The following is a 15,526-nucleotide window of genomic DNA, read 5'->3' on the forward strand; positions in this document are numbered from 1 at the left end:
GCATCATTGGAAATGTCGTTGTATAAAGGTGCTACAAGGCTCTAATCTTGTAAAGGAAAGTTTCATCCCAATTTTTTTTTATGTAAGTCCTCAAACTAGCCCCGAAAATTTTTAGAGCCCAATTCTCCAAACTAGATTCTGCCGATAAAACTATTCTTGTAAGTTGATTCCTTCAAATTTTCCACTCTAAAAGCATCAAGATGGATGAAAAATTATATACCAATCCAATTTAGATCAAAATGATAGCTAATGTTAATTTGTATCACCAGCCACACCACATAGAGAAACAACAATTATGAAGGCAAGGGTTTGAGCATTAATGAATGTATTATGGACCAACATGGAACCAAAAAGGAAATTGTTATGGAGTCACATAAAGAAATAAAAGTAATGCATGGAAATGTTATAGTAGGAAAATGACAACATGGAACCGAGGAGTAAATAGAATCAATATTGAGGAGCAAATACCAAGGTTAGACCCCATATCCACATTATGGATAGATGCTTGTGTATGGTATTGATTGGCTACATTGCATAGTGTAGGAATTTACAGGGTAAGTTCCTCAGAAATAATACCAAAAGGACACCGCTCACAACCAGATCTCAAATCAATACACCAGTATTTTTGAAATGGTTAAAACCCTCAAAGTGCAAGGAGGGAAACAGTCCACGACCTGTCCCAACGTGGGTACTACAGGCAATTTATTAATCAAAAAATGAAAATTTACATAAGCTTCTCTCATGCACAGATTACCCGAACAATGACCCTCCATGCGCTTTAAATAGAACTCATGGACCAATCGGGTGTCAAGCCACGGATCAAGTGTCGGTAATACCAAGGTGAGAGTGAACCGTCAGATCACTACATATCATGACCATCGGATTGTAAGTTACAAAATGTACAACGGTAAAGAAACACACTTTACCTAACTCTAACCTAACTCTATACTAGACCAAGTTGAACTTAACTATATCCTATGTGTCGGAATATCCTAACATCCCCCCTTAAGAACAACTTGGGATAGGATTGAAGGATTTACAAATATGACACAATAGGAGAAGGAAGGAGGCACTAGAGCCTATCCCCCCTTAGTGACAACTTCTTGAACTCCAAGCATATATCGAAGTTTAGTGAACTTCGCCTCTGTGAGAGCCTTTGTGAAGATGTCTGCAACCTGATCATCTGTTGGACAATATTTCACTTCAAGAACATGGTAATGAATGAGCTTTCTGATGAAGTGCATGTGTAGTTCAATGTGTTTGCTGCGCTGATGCTGGACTGGATCTTTGCATAGCTGAATGGCACTTTGATTATCACACCAAAGTGTGGTTGGATGCTGCTGCTCAAAGCCAAACTCTGATAGGATCTGACGAAGCCACAAGGCTTCCTTACTAGCTTCCACGACACCACGATACTCTACTTCTGCTGAAGAAAGAGAAATGGCAGCCTGTTTCTTACAAGCCCATGTAATAGGTCCTGAACCAAGAGTGAAGACATAACCGGCAGTAGACTTCCGATCATCAGGGTCACCAGCCCAATCAGAATCAGTGAAACCAACTAACAGAGGAGCTGCTTTGGCACTGTAATGAATCCCAAACTGTACTGTACCTCGAACATAACGAAGTATTCTTTTAGCTGCTTTCCAATGACTTTCACGGGGGTTTTGCATAAAACGAGCAACAAGGCCAACAGCAAAGGAAAGATCAGGACGAGTATGGGTTAAATACAAGAGTTTTCCGACAAGTTGACGGTATAAGGTAGCATCAACTTCAGGAGAAGTACAAGAGACTGAAAGTTTGACTCCAGACTGAAAGGGAGAAGGGGCTGGCTTATAGTCTTCCATGTGAAAATGACGAATAATATCACAAGCATACTTGGACTGGGAAAGGAAAATACCCTCTTGGGATTGCAAGACTTGAAGACCGAGAAAATAGTGTAAGTGTCCTAAGTCTGTCATTTCAAATTTCTTTTTAAGGCTGGACTTCACATGGTTTATAAGGTTGGGATCACTACCAGTAAGAATAAGATCATCAACATAAAGAACAAGGATGATAAGGGAGTTTCCCACTTCTTGGTGTAGACAGTATTGTCAGAATGACACCTAGAAAAGCCAGATTCTAAAAGAAAGCTATCCATTTTGGCATACCAAGCCCGAGGAGCTTGCTTGAGGCCATAAAGGGATTTCTTAAGTCGACAAACAAGGCTGGAGTCTGTTTGTATGAAGCCAATGGGTTGTTCCATATAGATTTCTTCCTGCAAGTCCCCATGTAAGAAGGCAGATGTAACATCCATCTGATGGACTTCCCATTTTAAAGAGGCAGCAAGGGAAAGAACAAGGCGGATAGAGTTCATTTTGGCAACAGGGGAGAAGGTTTCAGTGTAGTCAATGCCTTCAACCTGTGAAAAGCCCTTAGCAACGAGACGAGCTTTATGTTTATCAACTTTCCCATCTGGTCCATACTTGGTTCTGTAAACCCATTTACATCTAACAAGTTTGCGTCCCTTTGGTAGAGGAACAAGATCCCATGTATCATTTGTCATCAATGAATGTTATTCTTCATTCATAGCTGCTTCCCAATGTGGATGGCCTGAAGCTTCTGCAAAAGTGTCAGGATCATGATTTACTGGAGCTTGAGCCAGTAAAGAAGAGGCTCTTTCAAACTGAGAACGTGTTCGTCGCTGATCTGTAGGATCACCAGCAAGATCACCTGCTGCATCCCGAGTAGCACGGACCCATCTTGGAAGTTGAGGATCCTGAGAAGGTGGGGGAGGATTATCATCCTCGCTTTCATCATCTGAAGAAGAAATTTTTTCAAAAGTAGAAGAGATAGGAAGAGGTGGCACATCCGCCGGACTAGGCTCGCAGGCCGATTTATTTTCATCAAATTTTACATCTCTTCTAATGATAACATTTTTGGACTTAAATGGAATAAGTCTATAACCTTTTACATCTTCAGAATATCCAACAAAAGTACATTTCTCACTCTTAGGTTCTAAAGCTTTATGCTTTTCATCTGGAATATGGGCCCATGCTTCACTTCCAAACACACGAAAGTGACTTACATCTGGTTTAATGGAACTCCAAGCTTCTTTTGGAGTGATATTCTCTAGAACCTTAGTAGGAGCGCGATTGATTATATAATTTGCACAATTAATTGCTTCGGCCCAAAAACTAAGACTGAGTCCTTTAGATTGCAGCATACAATTAGCCATTTCCTTTAAGGTGCGATTTTTCCTTTCAGCTACACCATTTTGTTGTGGAGTGTATGGAACAGTATGTTGCATTTGAATTCCATTTTCGGTGCAAAAGTTGATGAATGTGTTTTTAACATATTTTCCACCATTATCAGTTCTTAGCTTAAGAATTTGATGTCCAGATTGTTTTTCAACAAAGGCTTTGAAGGCCAAAAAAGTGTTAAATACTTCGCTCTTGAGTTTTAAGAAGTATACCCAAGTGCGTCTGGAGAAATCATCAATGAAAGTTAAGAAGTACTTGCAGCCAGAGAATGAAGCAACAGGAAGAGGACCACATAAATCACTGTGCACAAGCTGTAAAGGGGCTGAGGCGTGCCAAGAGGCACGTTTGTCAAAACTGTCCCGGTGATGTTTTCCGAGTACACATCCGGAACAAACACCATCTCTGCAAGATACCATAGGAAGACCTGTCACCATATTTTCTTTACATAGATGCTGAAGGGAGCGATAGTTTAAGTGACCAAATCGCTCATGCCAAAGTTTGCTCACTTCATCATTATGAGCAACAAATACTGAGGGAAGATTTGATGACCCAAAGTTGTGAAACTTATACAACCTTTTGGAATCATCTGCAAGACCAGTAGCTAGAATCTGTTTAGGATCTTTTAGATCCTTGATTACAACATCATGAGGTGAAAATTCAACAATTTTACCTTCACCTGAATGAGTTATCTGATAGACAGATAAAAGGTTACAGGATAAGGTTGGAACACATAATACATCATTAAACTGTCCATTGTCTAGATGAACAGTTCCAGTCCCTACAACATTAAGAGATCTATCATCACCAATATATATATTTTTGGTGTTACAATCATTTAAAGAAGAAAACATGGCTTGGTTTTTGGCCATGTGACAAGAGGCTCCAGAATCAATGAGCCACTCATGAGAATGAGAAGAAGAAGAAGATACATTTAATGCATAACCAGACTGAGATGATTGACAATGACATGCAGAAAGTGCCATTCCGGAAGTTGAAGTTGAAGTAGGCTCCACATGGATGTTATGTTTCTTCATTGCGGCTTGCAAGGATTCCATCTTCTTAAAGCATTTAGATTCTAAGTGGTCATCTCGATTACAAAAGTTACAATGTCTATCAGTCTTCTTCCATTTGTTTTTATTGGTCTTATCATTTTGCTAAAATGATCTTTCATTTTGAGGCTGAGATGGTTTAGGACCATTCTTTTGAGGATATGACTTCTTAGGATTCTTTGAATTTGGTTGCTGCTGGGCGGCTAACGCTTTCGTGGAAGAGTTTCCAAGATTAAGAAGACCAAGGTGTAAGAGTTTTTCTTGTTCTCTTATTAAGGAATCACAAAAGGAGTTAAAGGAAGGGGCCTTGTAGTCTTGACATTGACAAATGAAAGCTTCCCTTGTAGAGTGGAAAGTGGAAACAAATACAGAGTAGGCTGGTCCCAACTTAGTAAGGATGGAATAAATAAGGTTACCATCTTCTTTCTTAACTTTAACACCTTCCAAGAGATATCTAAGGGTCTTGAATTTGGACAAGAAATCTTCAATGCAAGAAAAATTATTAGGATCCAAAGTAAGCAGCTCATTTTCAAGTTGATGGGCTCTAATTTCATTTTTAATCCCAAAAACTTTAGCAAGTTTTTCTAATGCTTCATGAGGAGTCTCAAGTCCTGCAATGTGGAATCTAAGATCAGGAGAAATAGACATCCCTATCAAACCACGTGCTTGGTCTTGTATATTTTCCCATTTTGCCGCCTTGTCTTCATCTTTTGGTTTCTTCTCTTGGTCTGTGGCTATTCTGAAGAGACCTTTACTTCTAAGTAAATCTTCCATGTAGGCTACCCATTGGAAGTAGTTAGTGCTGTCAAGAATGACTTGGCATGGACTTTCCATTTTAAAAAAAAAACTGAAGCTGAAGATGCTGAAAGTAAGTGTTCCAATGGATAGATCTCGAAAAAATAGGCGGTTTTAAAAAAAACGGCTCTGAAAAAGGTTTCCGGATGAAGAAGTTATGGCTTTTTGAAAAAAACATTGTTGACGTTGCCGGCAAAGTGCGCGAATGTGCGGGAATGAAAAAAAATCCGCCCCCACAAAATGGAGACTTGAACCCAAAACCTCTACTCTCTTAAAATAGCTTTGAACCAATTGATCTATACAAAAAATTTGAGAGAGAGAGAGAGAGAGAGAGAGAGAGAGAGGGGGGGGGCCTTGGTTTGCGTGCTTGCCTTGAGAAAGCTCTTTTTCCCTACAAAACACAAAACACAAAACCCAACACAAATATGCAAAGAAAAACGAACCTTGCGGCTCGAAGTTAGCTTTAGCCAAAAAACTAGAAATTTAAAAAAAATCTCAAGGTTAGCTTTAGCCGAAAAACTAAATATTTTTCTCAATGTTTCTGATTTTCCGAGATCACACTAAGGTGCAGGGAAAAGAGCATACGCATGAGAAAAATCCTTCCTTTCTGTTTCTGATTTGCCCAGATCGCACAGAGTCGCAGGGCAAAGAGCATACGCAGAAATGAAAGGTATAGATCCGGTTAAAAAAAGGCTAAATAAATTGAGACCGAAATAAGCAGAGAGAAAATAACAGTAAACTGCAAAAAACACTGTATACCTCCCGATCTGAAAAATGACACAGCTAGGGCTACCGGAAACCTTTTCGCGTGAAACGAAAGGGGTTCCTCACTGGAACAGATGCTCCGAACGCAACAGAGCAGTCCTCTCGGCCCGAAAGCAGTCAGAAACAGCAGATCTAGGAAACGACAGCCGCATGCAGTTCTACCGGCTTCAGATTTGGATCACCAACGGACGCGGCCCTAAAATAGCTCTGATACCATGTAGGAATTTACAAGGTAAGTTCCTCAGAAAGAATACCAAAAGGACACTGCTCACAACCAGATCTCAAATCAATACACCAGTATTTTTGACGTGGTTAAAACCCTCAAAGTGCAAGGAGGGAAACAGTCCACGGCCTGTCCCAACGTGGGTACTACAGGCAATTTATTAATCAAAGAATGAAAATTTACATAAGCTTCTCTCATGCACGGATTACCCGAACAATGACCCTCCATGCGCTTTAAATAGAACTCATGGACCAATCGGGTGTCAAGCCACGGATCAAGTGTCGGTAATACCGAGGTGAGAGTGAACCGTCGGATCACTACATATCGTGACCGTCGGATTGTAAGTTACAAAATGTACAACGGTAAAGAAACACACTTTACCTAACTCTAACATAACTCTATACTAGACCAAGTTGAACTTAATTATATCCTATGTGTCGGAATATCCTAACACATAGTAGGTTATATTATATGGCTCCTTCCCATGTTTTGAGGATGAAACATGCAAATGGGAATGGAATGTAATGTCCCTAGGGATGATAGTATGGGGTATCTAGGGAGGTACCCAAGCATGTAATGAATGTAATGTGGTTATAATCATGGAATGGGATCACTTGGTAGTTGATGGTTTTTATATCCCTATATCTAAAACCCATCAAATACTAAGTGGGCCCACATTCCTAATTGACCCACCAAATTCCAAATAGAAAAATGAATAATTCATTTTTTTGTCCCAATTAATATAACATTAATCCTCCTCCTATTATCGTTTCTTTTTCCTTTAAGGATTTTCATTTATTCTATCTTTGCAAAAAATTTATGTAGAGTTAGTTATGCCAAGAGTTACTCACCAAATTAGTATGAAAGAGATGTTGTAATGTCATGTCCTGTCTTGTTATGTAAACATTTTGACTTGGTCAAATTACATAAAAAAATAATAAAATAAAATAAAATAAAAATAAAAATAAAATAAAATAAAAAGTAATAAGTGCATCGAGAGGCACTCTCCATCCTAGAATGGAAGAGATGTTGTCATGTCATGTAAACTTTAGCAGTTTTCATACTCTAGGTTTTGACAATCCATGGTTTTTCCCATAATATTCTTCTTTAATGTATCCTATTTAAAGGCATAAAATTCTAATGAATTTTGCTTTCTTTTTTTCGAAAGAGAAGGATTGGGTCAGGGTAAAAGCCAAGTGAAAACATATGGCATTCCAAAGAGAATAATAGTGCTTGCAGTTGATACACAACCTAACTATGGAGCTAATGGACAGCGGAGACAAAACAACCTCTATGATATCAAAATTCAAGTGGTTCTAATCTAACTCAGGAGATACCCCATGTTGGTTGCAGACCCTATCATCTTTCATGGCCAAGTTGGAATTTAGATTGAAACCCAACATAATGCAGGTAGTTTAAGGATGTTTGAAATTAAAAATATTGGTGCAAGCCGACAGGGTATTTTGTGAATGGACTATGTAGGTTTTTACAGATTGTAGAAGAAGAAAGTTTCATATTTCTTTGACAAAGGTTGTGTTTAGGATTTAGACTTTTCAAAACTCTGTGTTGCAAGTGTGAGAAAGAATGAAAAAAACAAGCAAGTATGCATTTGTAGCTCTCTTGTTCATTTTCATAATGGTAATGGTTGGGGTGGGAGCAACAGAGATAATGACATCATCTCCTACTTTGAAAATGGACACAAGCACTTCTTCAATGCCCTTCATTCCCTCCGTTTTCGTTGACATTATTGCCTCATTGATCCCATTGCTAGGCTCTTGATTTCTTGATTTTAGTGAGATCTATTGTAACTACTCTTTGGTTCGTTTTCTATAATTCAATGGGAGAGTCAACTATTTTTTTATTTTTTATTTTTTTTCTCTTTCCGTATATGTTTTATGACCTATTATATCCTTTCTATAAATCAAATTAGTGTGGATTTGTGGAATTCAATCTTTTGTATTCTTTATTTATTGTTTCTCTATTTAAGAATAAGAGGATCTTCTCATGGTCCTTGTTATTATATATTCTTTGAATTAATAAAATTCTTTTTTCAAAATCTTTAATTTCCCATATTTTGGGGTTACTTATGAATTTTTTTGAGCAAAATGTGGGGTAAGCTTGGAAATTGGAATTTAAGTATGCGTCCATTTGTATTTTGTTCCTTATAGTGGCTACTTCACAACTAGTTTATTCCAAACATTTTCTTTATTTTTATTTGCCTTAGAAATATTTTTTCACCCTCTTTAATTTCCCATATTTTGGGGTTACTTATGAATTTTTTTGAGCAAAATGTGGGGGTAACCTTGGAAATTGGAATTTAAGTATTCGTCCATTTTTGTTTCTTAGAGTGGCTACTTCACAACTAGTTTATAGTTTGGTATGAGTACATAGCGCGAGTCCAATAATGGACTTTTCAATTCCTTCTCCAATGAGATATTGAAATATTTTTGTAATATTTTCAACTTAATGATGGGTTTTTCATTTTGTTTTTTCCGCGTGATTGTACTTGTCCGAAATGGTTTATGTGGTCTTGTATTTGGGAGAGATCTCCGGATCGATGAAAAGTACGTGTTGCGATGAATTGTACAAATAAAATTCAACATCATTTCAAATAATAAATTAAATTATATCCATTATCACATCAAATTGTAAATTATTATTATTTAATAAAAGGCATCCGAAAAGTTAAATTTTAATATAAAATTTTAATATAAAAATATTATTAATAATAATGAAAATCTAATTTATTTTAAAACTATAGTTAAATTAGATATTAAAGTGTGGTATGAAGGTAAATTAATATTTTTAATAAGGAAAATCTGATCTATTTTAAAGTGATAGTCAAAATTAGATATTAAAATGGCATAGAAAGTCTTTATTAAACTCATCTTTATCTCAAAACAAGCCTAGATCCATCTTAACTCTAGATTTACCAACTCTTGAGAGAGATCAAATCTCTTGAGGTACAAACCTTTTTTAGAGTGAGAAGAGATTTGATTCATCTCGACATTTGATAGATCTAGAGTTAAAGATGGATCTAGGTTGATAAATATAGATTTAACTTATATTACCTCGTTGATCGTTTTTCCATTGTCTTTGCTTTGACCTTTAGATATTTATACTTGGGTAAATGATAATAATATATCCAACATTGCCTCGAGCCCCACCCTCACCCTCATGAGGGTGGGTGAGGATCATCATATAACTTAATCTATATTTATTAATATGAGGTGAGAGTGAGGGAAATATTGGTTAAATTATAGTAATTTATAAATTATTTTCCCTACCCCACCATCATAACAAATTTTGATTAAAATAAACCAAGATATATTGGAACAATAATTTACCTAATATTCTCATACACTCCACATCCCCCTTAAGTGGGGGTTGGGGCCAATATTTGGTGAATTATTATCATTTATGCAAGTATAAAAGCGCAATGGGAATGAGTTCATATCTTCAGAGACATCCGATAAAATTAGAACGATACAAAGAAGATTAGCATGGCCCCTGGGCAAGGATGACATGCACAAATCGAGAAATGGTCCAATTTTTTTTTTTTTTTTGTAAGCTACGGTATGACCTTTTCTATTATATACAACAAAAATAAAATATACATTCGTAAGTGACCTCAACCCGCCCCGTAGGGAAACCGGGTCTGTTGGTCACCCATAGTTTGAGAATGTCTACTTGCCATCTTAGCTTGAAAAACAACATGTTTAAAACTATAGCAGCATCCTATCTACATTCTGTCTCTTAATGCCTAGTCTCGAATACATATCATAAACTGCCATACTGGCTGGTTCTCTAATGCTTATCAAAAAATTCAAAAAATAACAGAGCAAAACATTCAGTCTACCATGATTTCTTGCTTGATTTCCTCCTCACGCTTCGCCTTGGTTAATTCCTTCAGCATGCCGCGGATTTCCTCCATTTTGCTGTCCTGCTTCCGTATCATGAGCTGTAGATTGGTCATCTCCTTTTTCATATCCGGCAGACCTTGAGCTATCTCTGTTATCTCTACAGCGACCTGCTCCATTGCTCTGGCTAACAGATGTTTCATAACCCAATACATGTGTAATGCCTGTTTATATAACGTTAGGCGCCCTCTTGTATTCCCAGGATCCGGAATGAGGGTGTTCCATTCCTCCATTTCTGGATCAGAGGGTTCTTCCAGAACTTTGTTTTCCAGAGCATCTATTATCCTTCTGATATCTTCGTTGGTCCCTTTGACATATGCTTTCTCCGCTTCCTGAGCAACCTGCTCTGTGGATCGTCGACCTCGTTTCTGCTGGTTCGAGGCCGGAATCTCAGTCTCGCAATGGTCTGCCTGCCATGTTCTTCCGTGACCCCTGCGCCTCCTGCCTTTTCCTCTTCTCGTAGGTCTGCCCCTATTGTTACTCCTGCTGCTTTGCCCTACTTCAAAAGTCACCCTCGCCTTGCATTCCTCCTTCCCTATCTCCATTTCCCTTTCTTTGCACTCCCCTTCTTCTTCCGTTACTCGTTCCTGCTCCCTCTGTGTATTCCTCCCTTCCCCCTCCTTCACCTGCCTTTCCTTCCTTCCTCCCTCCGCCATATCGTCTTGCTTTCGTTTAAGTCGATGCCCCAAGTCTCTCTGCCAACCTGCTTCGCTCTTCGCCACCTTTCCGGTCTTCAGATTATCTGTCTTTCTGCTTGCTCCTGCTCTTGAATGAATACCGCCACCTAACCCTTGTTGCACCAGATGATCGCCGCCGATCTTCTCCCCTGCCATTTTCATAATTCTACCTGTTTCTTGTCTTGGTATGCGTTCTCCTCTGCATGCCGTCACTGCTAGCCTAATAATGATAGCTTTGATGTGTGGCGTGCACTGCCCTGTACTACATCCCATCACTGCCTTATGTTGTCCATCTTTCTCCACCCCGATCGGGGTGAGAAATGGTCCAATTTTTAAAAAGAAAGCTCATATTTGATATCCTGGTGGTTATTTGTGGCGACAACTCAAGCTACGTTGTGGGTTCAAATAGTCTGACCATGCTTACAAAACCCAATAAGCGATACTTAATAGTATCCATTTAAAATTTTTTGCTACTTAGAAATGACGAATTGGTGAAATCAGAGGTCACTTCGAAGATATTCAATTCCAACATATTTATAGTGAATTCAACAATTGTGCGGACAGATTATCAAAAAGAGCATTACCATTGGGGTCAGGACAAATTATAATTGAGGAACCGTCTAGTTGTTAGATTATAAATACAACCTACACTTCTCTATCACAACTGGACAACCTTTCAGTGTTTCAACAGGAGCAGAAGCAAACATAAAGCCAAGAAAATCTGAAAGCAACAAATTAGATTCTTGATATGACAACAAAATGACACCAACAAATTATTATAGAGGCATATTATTCCTGTAATTTAACAGCTAATAGTCAATTAAATCTTTTCTATTTTGATCTAAGCATGATCGATACAGGTAAATTTTCTATATATTGATGTAAGAATGATTGATATAGGCTTGCACACAGTAGTCAACTAGCCAAAAGTATAGAAGTCTAGATCAATAAATTAAAGTATTGTAAATCCCCTTAGAGGGTGAACAAAAGTATAGAAGTCTAGATCAGTGAATTAAAGTATTGTAAATCCTCTTAGAGGGCGAATGAGATGATAATAAGACGTGTTAAGTGACACAATACTGTAAATCCTCTTAGAGGGCGAATGAGATGATAATGAGACGTGTTAAGTGACACAATACTCTGGAGATAAACTATGTCTCTCACAATACTATGGAGATAAACTATGTCTCACACAATAGTAAACTGTACTTTTTTTATATTCTTAATAAATAACAAAAAAGTAATTTCTTTCGGTGAAAAAAGGAAGTTAAATCTACATTTATTATTAATAAAGGGTGAGGGTGAGCATGATGGTGCCAATAAGAAGAAATATTGGATAAATTGAGAGTAACAATGAAAGTGAGGTAGAAGAAATATTGGGTAAATTATTTTACCTATTATTTGGGTCTACCTCCACCTTTATAATAAATTTAAATAATAATTTACCCAATATTTTCTCTCATCTTTACTTTCACATTAATTTCAATTAAAATAAACTGTATTATATTAATCATGATTAATACATAATACATATTAAAATAAACTATATTATATTAATCATGATTAGTGCATGATACATATTATCGCTGCAGGTTACAACCCAATTTAATAAAATTATTAAATCTTCGCGACTTTTCATCAATCCATGTTTAGAATCAGTATCGAGCAGGTAGCAGGTAGTCACGTCAATTACGTTATGGTCCTTCCAACACGCATCACACTTGACCCAATTCTTACATCTCAATCCGCATACTCTAAACGTTTTGGACTTTTCATATTTCCTACTCAATTTTCTCTGGATTTTATGAAAATTTTCATGGCTAAATTCCAATCAAGAATGAGAAAACGAAGATTCCTCTTTACTTTTAAACACGTCGTAGACGGGTCTAAATTGGTACCGTCAGATTCCTCTTTACTTTTATTCCATCAAGTTCATTCTATCCATTTACACTATTATAGAATACTGAAAATAATGGTGAAAAAAACCTCATATTATGGTATTATGTTCAAGAAACTAAACTACTGTTATTGATGGAGAAAAGTTTGTTTGCTCTATTTTATTTTATACATATTATTAATGTGGGTTTGTTTTGTTTATTTTATTTCATTCAATACATGTATATGTTGCAAGTTTGTGAATTCACATAATTATTATCGTAGGTTTATATTTTTGTTTATATATATATATATATATATATATTTTTTTTTATTAGGTTTTGAACTTGCAATTTTCACGCAAGGAGTATTTTAACAATATATTTTATCATCAATTGTCTTACAATTTATGTGTTTGATAATATTTTTCTCCTTAAACAAGGAGTTTCACATTTTAAATTGTTAAAATATGTTTTAGTTAAACTAACCTAGATTTATCTTAGTTTCCGATCTACCAAGTATGGAGAGGGATCAAATCTCTTTTCAGTCTAAAAGAGGTTTGCATCTCAACATATCTCAAGATTTTTAGGTGGAAACCCCTCTTGGACAAAAACTACGGAACGCTTCTTAATATTTTCTTTTAATAAAATGTACATCAATATTTTAGCTCCAACCAAGGGAGGTTCCAACCCCATGGTTTACACGATCCAACCTGTAGGACATTCCAACACCCTGTTTACCAGTTGCAACTACAAATATGCTCCAACGCCCTAGTTTATAGGCTCTAACTTGAAAGATGCTCTAACACCCTGTTTACGAGCTGCAACCGGAAGGATGCTCCAATGCCCTATGAAGGTTCCAAATTGCCCTAGCACCACCTTGCTACGCTGATCAACCAATGGACCTTGTTTCACAATTTTCAAACTGGATCCCCTTGTGCTCAAAATCAATACAAAGAAATTGCAATACAAGAAATTGCTATACACTCTCTATCAATCAACTCTGCCTCTGCTCAATCTGCATGTCAAACCCTGTTTGTCAACATCAACAATTTTGTTAATTTATAATTAATGTATGTTTGTTTTGTTTATTCCATTTCGTTTAATACATGTATATGTTGTAAGTATGTGTTATTATTAATTCATATTCATTATTAATGTATATTTATTTAATTTCATTCATCTTATATTTATATGTTAAATATTTTTGTTTACAACAATTTTCTTCTTTTCATAGGTTTTGAACTTGCAACCTTCACACAAGGAGTTCTTTAACAATACAATTTATCATTAATTTTCTACTACTTATGCTTTTGATAGTATTTTTGTTGATAAACAAGAAGTTTTACATTTAAAAATGTTAAAACATGTTGTAGTTAAACCAACTTAGATCCATATTAGCTTCCGATCTACCAAGTATGGAGAGGGATCAAATCTCTTTTCAGTCTAGAAGAGGTTTGCATATCAACATATTTCATCCCTCTCGATACTTGGTTGATCCAAAGTTAAGATGGATCTAGGTTGGTTTAATTATTAATTATAATTTTCATTATTAATTTTATGTTTTTTATTTTATTATTATTTTATTTTGACTGAGTCAAAAAGTTAAACAAGACATTACAACATCTCTGTTGTAGGTTTTAATGTTGAAAATACTCAAACAAGGTGAATCAATATTTCTCTTTAATTAGTAAATTTTTAACTTTACAGAGAATTAAATAACATTATCATCATATGTAACATAAATCAACAATAAACATCATTCAACAATGTGCAAATATCAAGACAATGGACAACAAAGATTTTTAGGTGGAAACCCCTTTGAGATGAAAACTACGGAACACTTCTTAATATTTTCCTTTAATAAAATATACATCAATATTTTAGCTCCAACCAAGGGAGGTTCCAACACCCTAGTTTATAGGATCCAACCTGTAGGACGCTCCAATGCCCTGTTTACCAGTTGCAATTGCAAATATGCTCCAACACCCTAGTTTATAGGCTTCAACCTGAAATATGCTCCAACACCCTGTTTACGAGCTACAACCGAAAGGATGCTCCAATGCCCTATGAATGCTCCAAACTTCTCTAACACCACCCTGCTACCATGATGAACCAACGGACCTTGTTTCACAATTTTCAAACTAGATCCCCCTGTGCTCAAAATTAATACAGAGAAATTACAATACAAGAAATTGTTATACACTCTCTATCAATCAACTCTGCCTCTGCTCAATCTGCATGTCAAACCCTAGATGTCAACATCAACAATTGTGCCTATGCCCAATCTACACATCAAGCCCTAGGCAGTGTAAACTCTAACTCCCAACACAAGCTCACTGCTCAACAGTACCATCGATGTCAATTCCTAGCAGTATCTCATTTCATTAATGATAGCAACACTTTTTGGTCCAAATGATCTCTGAACCAACACCCTCAATAATACGTTAGTCACTAGCTCATTCATTCAACGTCAATAATATGCAAGAAAACTACCAAATCCTAGAAACATATATAACCTTATCAACACCCACAATTTAGTTGTCAAGCATCGCCTCTGTAACTGTATCCAAATTTTATGAAAAAATGATTCTATGCATCTCCTGGAGCATCCATCTTTAAACCCCGATTGTTATGCTTCTTTCAAATTCCATTTTGGAAAAATATTGATCCAAGAAATCAAAAGAAAACATGTGGATCCAAATAATGAGTTAGTTGTTCTACAATTTATTCATCTCAAGATATGCTTCTACAAATATGTCATTTCTAGTAACAATGTTATAATTGGACGCAAGATGTGCTTCTACAAATCTGTAATTTTTGGCAACAGTGCTACAATTGAACATTCACATCAATTGACATAATATAAATTTGAAAAGGAAGTTCCCCTCATCACCGATTTCAAAGTGGGGACCACACTAACCAAGCCATATAACATTATGAAATATTATATTAGAAACCAAGTCATATAACATTATGAAATA

General features: G+C 36.4%; 1 non-coding gene across 1 annotated transcript; it reads left to right on the top strand.

The window, feature by feature from the left end:
• Positions 1-9,520: 9,520 nt before the first annotated feature.
• LOC149185526 (U6 spliceosomal RNA) lies at positions 9,521-9,627 on the top strand. Its single transcript, XR_016256664.1, has one exon. It is a non-coding gene; the product is annotated as a U6 spliceosomal RNA (small nuclear RNA).
• The last annotated feature ends 5,899 nt before the right edge of the window (positions 9,628-15,526 follow it).

Source organism: Pinus tabuliformis, chromosome 3_1 (assembly GCF_031772625.1).
Source record: "Pinus tabuliformis cultivar Carrire ecotype Pingquan chromosome 3_1, CPIR1, whole genome shotgun sequence".
NCBI lineage: Eukaryota > Viridiplantae > Streptophyta > Pinopsida > Pinales > Pinaceae > Pinus > Pinus tabuliformis.